The sequence below is a fragment of the Taudactylus pleione genome, unplaced genomic scaffold (assembly GCF_031769625.1).
Source record: "Taudactylus pleione unplaced genomic scaffold, aTauple2 ptg000720l, whole genome shotgun sequence".
Classification (NCBI taxonomy): Eukaryota; Metazoa; Chordata; class Amphibia; order Anura; family Myobatrachidae; genus Taudactylus; species Taudactylus pleione.
The window spans coordinates 211,366-227,876 of NW_028285122.1; the positions used below are offsets into that span (position 1 = coordinate 211,366).

The 16,511-nt window shown below is 46.9% G+C and overlaps 1 protein-coding gene across 1 annotated transcript in view; it reads left to right on the forward strand.

Moving 5' to 3' along the window:
* The first annotated feature begins 319 nt into the window (after positions 1 to 319).
* Positions 320 to 16,511, forward strand: part of LOC148477375 (uncharacterized) — a 30,125-nt gene continuing 13,933 nt past the window's right edge. Inside the window, exon 1 of the mRNA XM_088456829.1 lies at positions 320 to 405. The gene's annotated coding sequence lies outside the window, so the exon portion shown is untranslated. The remainder of the gene's footprint in view (positions 406 to 16,511) is intronic.

Consider the following 16,511-nt stretch of genomic DNA (forward strand, 5'->3'; position numbering starts at 1 on the left):
ATTTTGTTGCAACATTACACTGTTGTGTTAGCTGTTAATATCCAGTATAATGTTACATACTATCCCTGTGATACTATGGGTGCTGTCACACTTTGCCAGATGTGCTTTCAATCTTTTCTGACTGTTCCTTTATATAATTAATATTACTTCTCGGCCAGGTGCCACACTCCGCCTGATTATGTATTGTGACAATGTCCCCATGTATATTGGCTATGGGCTGTTTTAGGGTTGTGCAAATATTTAAACGAGAGGGTTGTGCGCTGACTAGGAGGAAGCTGCCAGGGGGAGGTGACTGAGCCCCAGCAGATGTCTCTGCAATCAGACTGAATCAGACTCTGCGATCAGGACTCTGACCAGAACACAAGCAGCGGACACCCCAATATCATACAGACCCAGGCCCATCAGGTAATCGGGTGCTGGGGATGTCTGAGCATCTCTCCCATTACTGACAGATGCTAAGTTTCTGACATAACGGAGATGCAGCAGGGAGGGGGGGAAGGAGGAAGAGAAAATGAAAGTAACTTGTACAACACAAACAGAAAGGATAATAATTCTGCAACTTCCCAAAGATCATTAACCCGTTAGTTTCCTGGCTGATCAGCAACATATACTTACCAGAATTTCTTCTAAATCAGATAAAATAAGAGTAGTGCGGGCCATACACGGTGCGGGGGATCCGACGTCCGGCTCCCACCTCTAACACCCGCATAGCGCTGCATGGGATGGCACATCACATCCCCTGAACCTGCAGTAAGATCAGGGGGTGCGATGTACGATCCCGCAGCTGCGCGCTCGCTCCAACATCAGGCCCATACACGGTGCGATATAGCAGCCAAATCGCACCAGTCCGTCGGATCGGCTGCTTTTTCGCACCGTGTATGGGCACCTTGAGTCAGATATAAGGATGACAAACTCGCCTTATTCAAAGTTGGACGCAAACGGAACTGCGCATGAAAAAATTTAGCATTTTTGTTGCCTATTTAGAGTTGTTTGAATACGCAATTCTGCACCCGCGGCTCACCCCCTCCACGTCCCTTTGTCGGATCAGGGCCGGCCAGAGTTTACATTTTTTGGTAAGCAAAAAAAGATTCTGGCACCCCTTGGTGGAATAAACCCTCATATTTATATGTTCTTATCGCATTTTATTTAAATTTGTTCCTGGAACTGAACTCTTGGCATTCATAACCGATATAAATAGTTGTGGTTGTGTAGTTTGCAATAATCTATTTCTAGTTGGAATAGTAATATACAAAACGGTTCCACTAAACATCGGAATCCTTAGTAATAAAACACATTAGCCCAGACAGGAAAAGAAAACAAACACATAGGCCCTCACAGAAAAAAAATAAAACACATTCCGTATTTCATTAGCGGCGATAATATCGACCGATTATCACCAATTTATGCACGATATTATTGCACAAGCAAATAATCGGATAGTGTGAAATTTTCACCATCTCAGATCAGGTGAAAAATCAATGCAAAATCCCTTTTTTTGTCTGAAAATGTGGGGATTTCATTCAGAATCCTTTAGACATCCCCCTAATGATAAATTAACCCAAAACCTTGGTTGTAATTTGCATAATTTGGCCAAAAATTACCTGTCAGGTTTTGGGTGAAAAAAAAAATAGTTGAAAATGGGTTTAACTTATTGGGTCTGGTATTTTGGGGGGCTGTATGGATGGGTCTGGTATTTCGGGGGGCTGTATGGATGGGTCAGGTATTTCGGGGGGCTGTATGGTTGCGACAGATGTTTTACACATTGTACGTGGTCGCAGCAGGGGTTTTTTTTTAACTGATTTTAAAAATGCGCTTTTACAATACCAGAATATACTTGCACCCATTTTTACATACCCCCAATTCACGTGCGGCAGAAATTTCCTGGGACAAAAATAGCTTTCTATCATTTTTCACCATTTTTTCATAAATTATAGGCAACAATGCATTATAAGTACCCTATATAATACACTTCCAAATTGGTTTCCTATGGACGTTAGTCTTTTTCTGGGGTTCTGGGGTTTTCCATGAATGTCCTGACTTTCTCGTATGTTTTTGCGCGATCATTTATCGCACCTACTCGTTTTCGCCTGGTTTTTTTTCCGGCAATAATATCAAGAAAAATCGTCAAAATCACCCGATATTATTGGCGCTAATTGAATATGGCCCATGAGGATAATTCAAGTAGCTGCGAGTTTGTAAAAACTCGCACACTTTGCCTTCACGCACGCACTAAAGATACACACAATTTAAATAGAAATGCTAATTCCCATTACTTGCAGTGAGTGTTATTATTTTGCTCAATCAAGATAATTGAACATTTCCAGATGCCTAATTAGGAATTAGGGAGGGGAGTGTCCAAGGGCTCTGTACTGTGGGCCTGATTCATGCTAATCTATTGCGATTGCAATGCTGCCGCAGCACCACGAGGACGCCCACTTTACGTTACACGCACATCGGTAATGGTTAGCAAGACTGCAGAAACATCGGTACAATCGAGTAAACATCGGACCCATATGCACAGGTAAGGCAGGTCAGACTTCACTCAGGAATTCTCGCTGTGAGGCCTCAGGCTGTGTATGGTTACGTAGTGGCTAATTTATGCACGCCCCTGCAACGTCCCAACGCACTGGCACGCCTGCGTTCTCCTGACCACCCCACGTCACCACCCATACACCGCACTTCCTGTCAATCACTCTGCCATGGGTCTGCGATGCCTCTGTGATCACAGTCCCAATCACAATGGGCTAGATTGCGCACGTGCACTACTATGCATGCGCAGATCGCAACAATCAGCCAATTGCGTGCGTATTAGCAACTGCGTTCCTTGTGGAATCATGTCAGTGTCCTGACATTTTTACCTTAAAATAAAGATTTTTCGGTATCTTTTCACACCCTCGGGGAGGTGCGAACAAAACAAGATGAATTTACTCTGAAAAAGAAATGCGAGTTTGGAATTGAATTCTAAATGCAATCTGCAATGCAAATGTTCCTTTAATTTGCCTCTAAGGACCAAACTTGGACCTACATAGACCCCCACAGGTGCACAGGTGTAGTCATTACTCACTGACACATTTCCCAGGTCATCCAGCAGGAGCACAGGTGTAGTCATTACTCACTGACACATTTTAACATATCTACAGGTAGAGATAATTATTTCACTTGTGATTCTGTGAGGAGACCTGGAAAACATGCAATGTTGGGGGTCCTGAAGACAGAGTTTGAGAGCCTGTGCTATGTGAAGTGAACTTGATGCAAATATAACATTTTATTTTCTTTAAAATTTAAGGGGATATTTAATAAACGTATCTTTCTCCAAACTTGTTGTGGTCGGAGGCTGGCCACACGTGTTTAACGGCTGCCGCGGCACTGGCGGGGTTAACCCCCATGCTGCGGTGCCATTTTTAAATACCACAATTAGGTGCTAGTTCCCCTGTATTTAATGTATTGCCGGCACTAGGCGCCGTGTGTTTAAATGAAATGTTTTGCTGTGCCGCAGCCCCTGACCTTCCCCTAGTGGCTGAGACGATGATTCATGTTAACTGTGCTGGGCCAGGGGTGGGGGCTGTATGATGGCGCCGCAGCCCTGGAACATCTGCGGCGGCGAGGCAATGAAAGCTCCACAGTCCACACTGGGGGCCAAGAGCATGGCTACGACACACCAGCTCCACAGGGACACTGCTGGCCCTTCCGGCTGCTCATCGTGGCCAGGCAGAGGAAGCAGCTGGGGGCTGGGAGCGCAGCTCCCACTGCCCCAGCTACCTGGCAAGGTGGTAGGCATCGGGTGCTGTGTGTTGTGCTACAGCCACCTCCTGAGACAGCTGGGCTGTGTGCTGGCTCCCGATGCCCCAGGGCGGCAGGAAGACGTTGCAGCAGGGAAAAGTGTCATGCAGGGGGACTGGGCTAGCCAGCTCCCTGCGCAGCTCTGGTTAATCCCTGGTGTGCGGCATCAGGGCCACTGTGTGCCGTTTCAGGGTACTGGGAACCTAGCTTCCAGCAACATGGCCGAGTGGCTGCATGCCAGGGGACAGGGAGAGCCAGCTACCTGGACCCCTGGTGCTGAGGAGGTTGCAGCCTGGGCATGGTCTCAGGCTGCAGAGCTGAAAGCCCTAAGCTGGGGACTAGGAGCTCTGCTCACAGTGTCCCAGCATGGAAGGGCTGAGTAAAGTAAAGCCCAGTGCTCACCCAGTTAAAAGCATACATATACACATTGTTAAAAATAAATGTATTTAAAATGTATGTGCAGCACTGAGTCCGGACAGCAGGTCCTGGGCTGCGGTGCTGCAAGTGTTTAAAAGTGTTTGAATGTATATTTAATGTATAATTTAAGTAAATGCACTTACATGTGATGCTCTGGACAGCCAGGGGATCCAGAGTCCTCCGTGGGCTGCTGGATCCCCCATCCCCTTCCTGAGAAATAAGATGTCCCCCTATGCAGCCTTATGCCTGGATGTGGTATGAGGGGGTGCATAGGGATCTGGCTTATGCAGCTAGTTAAGTGGGTTTAGGGAGCTTCAAATAGCTTCCCTCCAGTGGCCAGGGAACTGTGCCCGGGGACCCTGCTTGCCCACCTCTGGAGCTCAGATTCAGGCAGAGGTGGCTGGCTTGGTCCCTAAGCAGAATTCTGGAAGTCGGTTTTTGGAGGGAAACCTCCCACAGCCCTTGACGAGCCGACTCCTGGGTGGCGACCAAAACACCAGGCAGTCTCAGGCTCAGGGGAGTGACCACTTCCCACTGTCCATACGGGACAATGTTAAATTTGCATGTGGGCAGCATTCTGTTCTGGGTAGGAGCTCCGGGTCTCCAAGTTCAAGCCCTCTGCCAGCTACCGTGCAGACCTAGTCCATTGCGAGGGATCAGGAGGAATCAGCTGACACCAATCAGGGGGAGTGACCGCAGTTAGTCAAATGCATACGCAGCAGAAGTGGTTCCAGGTGCCGAAGTAGGAGCCTGGGTGTTCGAAAGCGGTTCTGAGTGCCGATAGGAGGAGCTCGGTGGTGGCAGCATCGTTACACACCCACATCGCAGTATGCGGAGTCAGTGACAGGCGGTCACTGATGGTAAGCAGGAATCCCTGATACCCCAAGGTCTAGTGGGGATCGAAACACCAACCTGTGATCGGGAGTCCGGGCTGGAAGCCATCCGGTCATATTTGTATTTCACCTAATTTCGCATTTTTTATTTCTCCATATTTAAAAGAAATGTGTTGCTGAGACAGGCGAAGCGATACAGCCTTTACCAGAGAACTGTTATGAGATGTTTATCCTCTGCAGTGTGCAGGTGAGCAGGTGCATTGTGGGACCAGGGAGAGTCAGATGCCAAGAAGGGTGCAGCCGGAGAGCAGTGTGAGAGCGGCGTGGATGTCAATAGGTAAGTTCATGCGTGTTTTTCTTTTTCAGGTGACTTGCTAGGTCCTGTGGCTGGCCATGGGCACCATGATCAGTAGCAGCAGTGGCGGGGGCACATGGGCATTTGGGGGGCTTGGTGGCATCGGCCTGAATGGAGGGATTTTTTTGGATGAGGGAGCTGGTGTCAGTGGCAGATGACCTGGGGGCTGGTGTCAGCGGCCTGTGTGCAGGGGGCAGGTGATGTCAATCCAAAAAATCCCCCCCACGTGATCGACCACCCACAGCTAATGCAAGCAGCCAGGATGATGATCGCAATGGTCAAGACCATCGTGACCATTGGGCTTGCGACGAGACCCTTGCGGTAGGGTCTTGTTTCTCACAAGCCCCAGTGTGCTTCTGGCTCCGATGGAGCCGGAAGCACAATACTGACATCACTCTCATGGGAACGCCTCCGTTTGGCCGGCCACCCCTCTGGCCTGCCCACCAAATGGAGCGAGCTGTCAATCAAAATCGACAGCTTGCCCCCTTTGGTGCGAGACCCGGAGCGACGGACTGGCCGTCGCTATCCGGGTCTCACGCATGCGCAAGATGGAGCCGGCTCCGTCGTGCGCACTGGGCCACCATCGACCCGGTTGCGAGTGCACTGCTCTTTTGTGACGGGTCTGAATCAGACCCAGAGTCCATTATATGTGTATGGGATTGTAATGCTGATAGCTCAGGTACTGAGGGGAAAGGCTACTTATCACTTTCTGGTACAGAGGCCCATTATATGTGTATGGGAATGTAGTGCTGGTAGCTCAGGTCCTGAGGGGAAAGGCTACTTATCACCATCTGGTATAGAGGCCCATTATATGTGTATGGGAATGTAGTGCTGATAGCCCAGGTACTGAGGGGAAAGGTTACTTATCACCATCTGGTACAGAGGCCATTATATGTGTATGGGAATGTAATGCTGATAGCTCAGATACTGAGGGGAAAGGTTACTTATCACCATCTGGTATGGAGGCCCATTATATGTGTATGGGAATGTAGTGCTGATAGGTCAGGTACTGAGGGGAAAGGCTACTTATCACCATCTGGTACAGAAGCCATTATATGTGTATGGGATTGTAGTGCTGATAGCTCAGGTACTGAGGGGAAAGGCTACTTATCACCATCTGGTATAGAGGCCCATTATATGTGTATGGGATTGTAGTGCTGATAGCTCAGGTACTGAGGGGAAAGGCTACTTATCACTATCTGGTACAGAGGCCCATTATATGTGTATGGGAATGTAGTGCTGATAGGTCAGGTACTGAGGGGAAAGGCTACTTATCACCATCTGGTACAGAAGCCATTATATGTGTATGGGATTGTAGTGCTGATAGCTCAGGTACTGAGGGGAAAGGCTACTTATCACCATCTGGTATAGAGGCCCATTATATGTGTATGGGATTGTAGTGCTGATAGCTCAGGTACTGAGGGGAAAGGCTACTTATCACTATCTGGTACAGAGGCCCATTATATGTGTATGGGAATGTAGTGCTGGTAGCTCAGGTACTGAGGGGAAAGGCTACTTATCACCATCTGGTACAGAGGTCCATTATATGTGTATGGGAATGTAGTGCTGATAGCCCAGGTACTGAGGGGAAAGGCTACTTATCACCATCTGGTACAGAGGCCATTATATGTGTATGGGATTGTAATGCTGATAGCTCAGGTCCTGAGGGGAAAGGCTACTTATCACATCTGGTATAAAGGCCCATTATATGTCTATGGGAAAGTAGAGCTGGTAGCTCAGGTACTGAGGGAAAAGGCTACTTATCATCATCTGGTACAGAGGCCCATTATATGTGTATGGGAAAGTAGAGCTGGTAGATCAGGGACTGAGGGGAAAGGCTACTTATCACCATCTGGTACAGAGGCCATTATATGTGTATGGGAATGTAGAGCTGGTAGCTCAGGTACTGAGGGGAAAGGCTACTTATTACCATCTGGTACAGAAGCCATTATATGTGTATGGGAATGTAGTGCTTATAGCTCAGGTACTGAGGGGAAAGGCTACTTATCACCATCTGGTTCAGAGGCCATTATATGTGTATGGGAATGTAGAGCTGGTTGCTCAGGTACTGAGGGGAATGGCTACTTATGACCATCTGGTACAGAGGCCATTATATGTGTATGGGAATGTAGAGCTGGTAGCTCAGGTACTGAGGGGTAAGGCTACTTATCACCATCTGGTACAGAGGCCATTATATGTGTATCGGAATGTAGTGCTGATAGCTCAGGTACTGAGGGGAAAGGCTACTTATCACCATCTGGTACAGAAGCCGTTATATGTGTATGGGAATGTAGTGCTTATAGCTCAGGTACTGAGGGGAAAGGCTACTTATCACCATCTGGTATAGAGGCCATTATATGTATATGGGAATGTAGTGCTGATAGCTCAGGAACTGAGGGGAAAGGCTACTTATTACCATCTGGTACAGAGGCCATTATATGTGTATGGGAATGTAGTGCTGATAGCTCAGGTACTGAGGGGAAAGGCTACTTATCACCATCTGGTACAGAAGCCATTATATGTGTACGGGAATGTAGTGCTGATAGTTCGTGTACTGAGGGGAAAGGCTACTTATCACCATCTGGTATAGAGGCCATTATATGTGTATGGGAATGTAGTGCTGATAGCTCAGGTACTGAAGGGAAAGGCTACTTATCACCATCTGGTACAGAGGCCATTATATGTGTATCGGAATGTAGTGCTGATAGCTCAGGTACTGAAGGGAATGGCTACTTATCACCATCTGGTACAGAGGCCCATTTTATGTGTATGGGAATGTAGTGCTGATAGCCCAGGTACTGAGGGGAAAGGCTACTTATCACCATCTGGTACAGAGGCCATTATATGTGTATGGGATTGTAATGCTGATAGCTCAGGTCCTGAGGGGAAAGGCTACTTATCACATCTGGTATAAAGGCCCATTATATGTGTATGGGAATGTAGTGCTGATAGCTCAGGTACTGAAGGGGAAAGGCTACTTATCACCATCTGGTACAGAGGCCATTATATGTGTATGGGAATGTAGAGCTGGTAGCTCAGGTACTGAGGGGAAAGGCTACTTATCACCATCTGGTACAGAGGCCATTATATGTGTATGGGAATGTAGTGCTGGTAGCTCAGGTACTGAGGGGAAAGGCTACTTATCACCATCTGGTACAGAGGCCATTATATGTGTAGGGGAATGTAGTGCTAATAGCTCAGGTATTGAGGGGAAAGGCTACTTATCACCATCTGGTACAGAGGCCATTATATGTGTATGGGAATGTAGTGCTGATAGTTCGTGTACTGAGGGGAAAGGCTACTTATCGCCATCTGGTACAGAGGCCATTATATGTGTATGGGAATGTAGTGCTGATAACTCAGGTACTGAAGGGAAAGGCTACTTATCACTATCTGGTACAGAGGCCATTATATGTGTATGGGAATGTAGTGCTGATAGCTCTGGTACTGATGGGAAAGGCTACTTATCACCATCTGGTACAGAGGCCCATTATATATGTATGGGAATGTAGTGGTGATAGCTCAGGTACTGAGGGGAAAGGCTACTTATCACCATCTGGTACAGAGGCCATTATATGTGTATAGGAATGTAGTGCTGATAGTTCAGGGACTGAGGGGAAAGGCTACTTATCACCATCTGGTACAGAGGCCATTATATGTGTATGGGAATGTAGTGCTGATAGCTGAGGTACTGAGGGGAAAGGCTACTTATCACATCTGGTACAGAGGCCATTATATGTGTATGGGATTGTAGTGCTGATAGCTCAGGTACTGAGGGGAAAGGCTACTTATCACTTTCTGGTACAGAGGCCACTATATGTGTATGGGAATGTAGTGCTGATAGCTCAGGTACTGAGGGGAAAGGCTACTTATCACCATCTGGTACAGAGGCCATTATATGTGTATGGGAATGTAGTGCTGATAGCTCAGGTACTGAGGGGAAAGGCTACTTATCACCATCTGGTACTGAGGCCATTATATGTGTATGGGAATGCAATGCTGATAGCTCAAGTACTGAAGGGGAAAGGCTACTTATCACCATCAAGTACAGAGGCAATTATATGTGTATAAGAATGTAGTGCTGATAGCTCAGGTACTGAGGGGAAAGGCTGCTTATCGCCATCTGGTACAAAGGCCAATATATTGTAGCCGATGATTAATATATGATCTAGTTAAGGGATTAATGTATATATTAAGACTGTATATATTATATATGCTTATAGTGCCATAGGACGTATGGGTATGCTCATGACCTCTAGGGAGCTGTGCAGCACCTCAGTAAATTAGTATGCTTTTAGGGTATAATAATAAGTATAAGGTTGTGTATATTTATATATATATATATATTAGGGGTGAGCAGGTTCGGATTTCTGAAATCCGATCTCCCCGAGACCCCCCGATCCGAGGCCGATCCGAGTCAGGCTCGACTTTTCCCGCCTGACTCGGATCTGAAATCGAGGCAAAACGTCATCATCCCGCCTTCCGGGACTCGCGGGTTTTGGATCCTATATAAGGTACCCGCGTCGGCGCCATTTTCTCACTCGGCTGTGGACAGTGAAGAGGGAGGGTGGGAGTTAGGGCTGGCTGTGCTGTGTAGTGTAGTGTAGTGTAGTGCAGTGTAGTGTTGTGCTGTGCTGTGCTGTGCTGCTGTTGTCCATAGGGGCTGTGTCCACTACTTCAAAGTCCATAGGGGCTGGCTGGACTGTGTTGTGCAGTCAGTTGTCCATAGGGGCTGTGTCCACTCCAAAGTCTTGTGCAGTGTCCCACTCCTAAAGGGGTGCTGTAGTGTTGTCCAGGGGGTGCTCTGTCTGTCAGGGGTGCTCCCCCCAAGTGCAAAAAAAAATATGTTTTCTGTGTTTGTGAATTGTATGCACAGTAGCCGCACGTGCATCAACAAAGGAGCAGCGCCAAGCGTTCGCCTGTGTCCCATAAGTAAAAGGCCGGCTGGCTTGTCCATTAAAGGGTGCAGTAACCCCCAAATGGCACTCCAAACAAAATAAAAAAATATATTATTTTGTGTTTGTGAATTGTGTGCGCAGTAGCCGCACGTGCATCAACAAAGTAGTGCCAAGCGTGTGCCTGTGTCCCATAAATAAAGGGCCAGCTGGATTGACCGCTAAATGGTGCTGTAACCCCCAAAGGGCACTCCAAACAAAAAAAATAAATATATTTTTTTGTGTTTGTGAATTGTGTGCGCAGTAGCCGCACGTGCATCAACAAAGTAGTGCCAAGCGTGCGCCTGTGTCCCATAAATAAAGGGCCGGCTGGATTGACTGCTAAATGGTGCTGTAACCCCCAAAGGGCACTCCAAACAAAATAAAAAAATATTTTCTGTGTTTGTGAATTGTGAGCACTGTGGCTGCACGTGCATCAACAAAGGAGCAGCGCCAAGCGTGCGCCTGTGTCCCATAAGTAAAGAGCCTGCTGGCTCATTTCTTAAAGGGTGGTGTAACCCACAAAGTGCACTACTCTCCAGCAAAAATAAAAAAATATTTTCTGTGTTTGTGTGCGCCTTAGCCGCACGAATATATCAATATAACATAATTGGAGGACCAAACTTTCTCCGATGAAAATAAAATAGGGAAAGATCAAGAACCACTTCCTCCTAGTGCTGTTGCTGCTGCTGGGAGTTGTTCATCATCCCAGAGAGGAAGTAGGAACACCACTACTTTTACAAAACAATTGACCCTCCAACAGTCTCTAGCGAGGAGGATGAAGTACGACAGCAGTCATCCTGAAGCAAAACATATAACTGAGGCCTTGACTGTTATGTTGGTGTTAGACGTGCATCCGGTATCCACCATTAGTGCAGTGGGATTTAGACAATTGATGGAGGGTGTGTGTTACCAGTTCCAAATCCCGTCTAGATTCCACCTGCATCCTCAAAGCAGCAGCGACAAGCGTGTGTCTGTCTGTTAAATGTGGTGTAACCCCCAAAGTGCGCTCCAACAAAATAAAATAATCTTCTTTTTTTCTGTGTTTGTGTGTGAAATGTATGCGCAGTAGCCACACCTGCATCCTCAAAGCAGCAGCGACAAGCGTGCATCTGCCTGTTAAAGGGTGGTGTAACCCTCAAAGTGCGCTCCACAAACAATAAAAAATTCTTCTTTTTTTTCTGTCTTTGTGAAATGTGTGGGCTGTAGCCGCACCTGCATCCTCAAAGCAGCAGTGACAAGCATGCGTCTGTCTGTTAAAGGATTACATCGGTGACAGCATCCAAGTAAGCATGTCAGACAGTCCGTACCTGTACTGGCAGGAAAAAGAGGCAATTTGGAGGTCCCTGTACAAACTGGCTCTATTTTACCTGAGTTGCCCCCCCTCCAGTGTGTACTCCGAAAGAGTGTTTAGTGCAGCCGGGAACCTTGTCAGCGAAAGGCATAGGAGGTTGCTTCCACAAAATGTGGAGAAGATGATGTTCATAAAATTCATTATCAACTCTTCCAGGGAGACCAGCCTCCAGAACGTACAGAGGGACCTGTGGTTGTGGATTCCAGCAGGGACGAATTAATACTCTATGAGGATGAGGATGTACACCACACTGAAGAGGGTGAGGAATCGGTGGATGAGGAGGATGAGGACGACATCTTGCCTCCGTAGAGCCAGTTTGTGCAGGGACAGATTAATTGCCAGCTTGTTTTGTGGGGGTCCAAACGAACCAATCATTTCCACCACAGTCGTGTGGCAGACCCTGGCGCTGAAATGTTTGGTTTGTTAAAGTGTGCATGTCCTGTTTATACAACATAAGGGTGGGTGGGAGGGCCCAAGGACAATTCCATCTTGCACCTCTTTTTTTTCTTTGCATTATGTACTGTTTGGGGCCTAGTTTTTCAAACTGCCATCCTGTCTGCCACTGCAGTGTCACTCCTAGATGGGCCACGTGTTTGTGCCGCCCACTCGTGTCGCATAGCATAGTCATCCATCTACCTCGGTGCAACCTTTTGGACATAAAAACACTATTGTGAGGTGTGAGGTGTTCAGAATAGACTGGAAATGAGTGGAAATTAAGGTTATTGAGGTTAATAATAGCATAGGAGCAGAAAAACCTACAAATTCTGTGATTTTAGCTGTTTTTATGCTTTTTTTAAAAAAAATACAGATCTAAAACACAAAACCCAGAACCCAAAACATGGAAGGGTGGTTTTGGCAAAACCAATCCAGATCCAATACACGAAGAAAGATCCAGATCCAAAACCAAAACACGAAAAAGTGGCCGGTGCACACCCCTAATATATATATATATATATATATATATATATATATATATATATGAATAACTATATTTTGTTCTCCTGTTGAAAATATATTAATGTAAAGAATGTAAGGGGAACTGGTAGAGGAAAGGAGCAAAGGCAGTGCTTTACAGGTAAAGAAAAAAAAACCATACTGTATATAGAAGGTTCTAGTGTGGCACGAATGGTCAGCTGACGGTCAGCTTGTGCAGTGAGCGGGAAAGGAGAGGTCGCGCGGCACTAGGTTAAGAGTATAAATAGGCTGCGCTAGCGCCGTTTAGACAGACTGCCATTCCCCCCGCCTGTGCCTGCAAGACTACTCACCATGCGCTAGTGAGCCAGAGCGCTGAGCGGTCTTAGCGGAGGCCTGTGTGGGGCATCTGGGTCCGGAGGCTGAGCGGCTGCTTCTGGCGCCAGGAGGAAGCGGTCGGGTCAGCAGCGACCAGTCAGCCCGGCGTCATCAGAGAAGGCGCCGGCGGTAGTGACAGGACGGCGGCATCATCAGGAGGGAGGCGCCGGCTGCAGTGACAGGACGCCGGCGTCATCCTGGGAGGCGGAGCCGGTGCCTGCTTGACGGGATCAGGTGACGGCGCTAGGAAAGCCCGGCTGCTGTGAAGCGGGGCCGGCGTCACCGGTGATCAGGCGCTGGGGGAGGAGCAGAGCGGCTCCCCTTGCCGGAGTAAAGGGAAGCCCAACCAGCGCCAATCAGCTGAGAAGCGGCAACTCCTGCAGAGCATAAGAGACCTCTATAGTGAGTGCAGCAGCAGCGCTGCACTCACTGGGAATTGTGAGTAGTCAGTGACTTTCTTATGCACCCTGGCACAGTATCACACTGCTCAATAGGGAAACTCTGACAGGAAGGGATATGTATATATATATATTACTGAGAACACATCCCTAAATAGGGGTAATGGGGCAATTATACTTACCAGCCAGCTGAGCCATTAGGGCTCCCACACTCTCTCTTCATTAGCCAGAGGCTTTGCTTGCTCTAATTAATAGCTAATTGTGACTGGCCCCACTGAGAGGAAAGCTTGGCAGCTGGAGAACCGACAGAGGCAGTCAGAGAGATAGACTCTATTAGTCAAAGACCGTAACCACATTGGGGAAGAAATACTATAACTGTGCATAGCCTTTGCTGATTCGTCTATACATAATCCCCAGGATTTCATCTAGTACAGGTTATTTGTAATTGGACCTATCAGCTGGTTCATATAACCTGGAACACGGATGGACTATTAGCAACTCTAGCTGTTTCCTATTGAGATACCAGGAAACCCCAAGTACATTTAACCATATATTCTTAATGACATATTAGAAACCAAGGGACATCAAAGAACTTTCACTCAAGGACTGAACTCTCAAATAACTTACTGAACTAAGTAAAGCCACTAAGAATATGTAGTTTAGATACTGTTTCTCTGTTATTGTCAAAGTCTGAAATGTAATGCTGAATGTACACAAATGCTTTTACCTGTCTAACACATAAATGAACTATTTAATGTTATGCATTATCAATGTGTACCTGTGTAAATTGACTGGTGAAACATCACTTAGCGGATCCAGCGGCAACAGATCCAGAGGAACATTGGTAAAGTGGTAGTAATGCTTGTTATAGTGATGTACAATAAGCCATTATCTGCACAACACTGTACTTATTTATAAAATATCATCACTTAGGTTTTCCCAAGTAGGCATTAATATTTCCTATTCCACATTCATACTTGGGTGGAGGCACTAAAAAATACATAAATAGTCCTTTATACCTAAGGGCTCAATAGGGATTATCCCTCTCAGTAACCTAATAAGGGAAAACAGGGTTACAATATGTGTATGGGAATGTAATGCTGATAGCTCAGGTACTGAGGGGAAAGGCTATTATCACCATCTGGTACTGAGGCCATTATAGGTATATGGGATTGTAGCATACATGCCTACCCTCCCGGTTTTCGCTGGAGGCTCCCGATTTTTCGGGTAACCCCCCGCACCCCCGGAAGGGTAGGCATTTCTCCCGCATTCTGCCAACTTCCTAGTGAAGTGGGCAGAATTAGGAGAATAACCACGGCAATCGCGGGTCTCCGTGAAGGGGGCAGGGCTTAAGCTGTGATTCTGCATGAATCACAGCATTTGGCCCCGCCCCCTATGTAAATTGTGCCCAATCGCAGCAATTTTAATGTGAGGGGGCGGGACTTAATGATGGAAATTGTCAAGCTCCGCCCCCATTGGCCCCCTGCTGCTTCTCTTACCCGGGCTTCTCCCGGGAAGAGAATGTTAAAGGTAGGCAACCCTGGATTGTAGTGCTGATAGCTCAGGTACTGAGGGGAAAGGCTAATTATCACCATCTGGTATAGAGGCCATTATATGTGTATGGGAATGTAGTGTTGATAGCTCAGGTACTGAAGGGAAAGGTTACTTATCACCATCTGGTTCAGAGGCCATTATATGTGTATGGGAATGTAGTGCTGATAGCTCAGGTACTGAGGGGAAAGGCTACTTATCACCATCTGGTACAGAGGCCATTATATATGTATGGGAATGTAGTGCTGATAGCTCAGGTACTGAGGGGAAAGGCTACTTATCACCATCTGGTACAGAGGCCATTATATGTATATGGGATTGTAGTGCTGATAGCTCAGGTACTGAGGGGAAAGGCTAATTATCACCATCTGGTATAGAGGCCATTATATGTGTATAGGAATGTAGTGCTGATAGCTCAGGTACTGAAGGGAAAGGCTACTTATCACCATCTGGTACAGAGGCCATTATATGTGTATGGGAATGTAGTGCTGATAGCTCAGGTACTGAGGGGAAAGGCAACTTATCACCATCTGGTACAGAGGCCATTATATGTGTATGGGAATGTAGTGCTGATAGCTCAGGTACTGAAGGGAAAGGCTACTTATCACCATCTGGTACAGAGGCCATTATATATGTATGGGAATGTAGTGCTGATAGCTCAGGTACTGAGGGGAAAGGCTACTTATCACCATCTGGTACAGAGGCCACTATATGTGTATGGGAATGTAGTGCTGATAGCTCAGGTACTGAGGGGAAAGGCTACTTATCACCATCTGGTACAGAGGCCACTATATGTGTATGGGAATGTAGTGCTGATAGCTCAGGTACTGAGGGGAAAGGCTACTTATCACCATCTGGTACAGAGGCCATTATATGTGTATGGGAATGTAGTGCTGATAGCTCAGGTACTGAAGGGAAAGGCTACTTATCACCATCTGGTACAGAGGCCACTCTATGTGTATGCGAATGTAGTGCTGATAGCTCAGGTACTGAGGGGAATTTCTACTTATCACCATCTGGTACAGAGGCCATTATATGTGTATGGGAATGTAGTGCTGATAACTCAGGTACTGATGGGAAAGGCTACTTATCACCATCTGGTACAGAGGCCATTATATGTGTATGGGAATGTAGTGCTGATAGCTCAGGTACTGAGGGGAAAGGCTACTTATCACCATCTGGTACAGAGGCCATTATATATGTATGGGAATGTAGTGCTGATAGCTCAGGTACTGAGGGGAAAGGCTACTTATCACCATCTGGTACAGAGTCCACTATATATGTATGGGAATGTAGTGCTGATAGCTCAGGTACTGAGGGGAAAGGCTACTTATCACCATCTGGTACAGAGGCCACTATATGTGTATGGGAATGTAGTGCTGATAGCTCAGGTACTGAGGGGACAGGCTACTTATCACCATCTGGTACAGAGGCCATTATATATGTATGGGAATGTAGTGCTGATAGCTCAGGTACTGAGGGGAAAGGCTACTTATCACCATCTGGTACAGAGGCCACTATATGTGTATGCGAATGTAGTGCTGATAGCTCAGGTACTGATGGGAAAGGCTACTTATCACCATCTGGTACAGAGGCCAT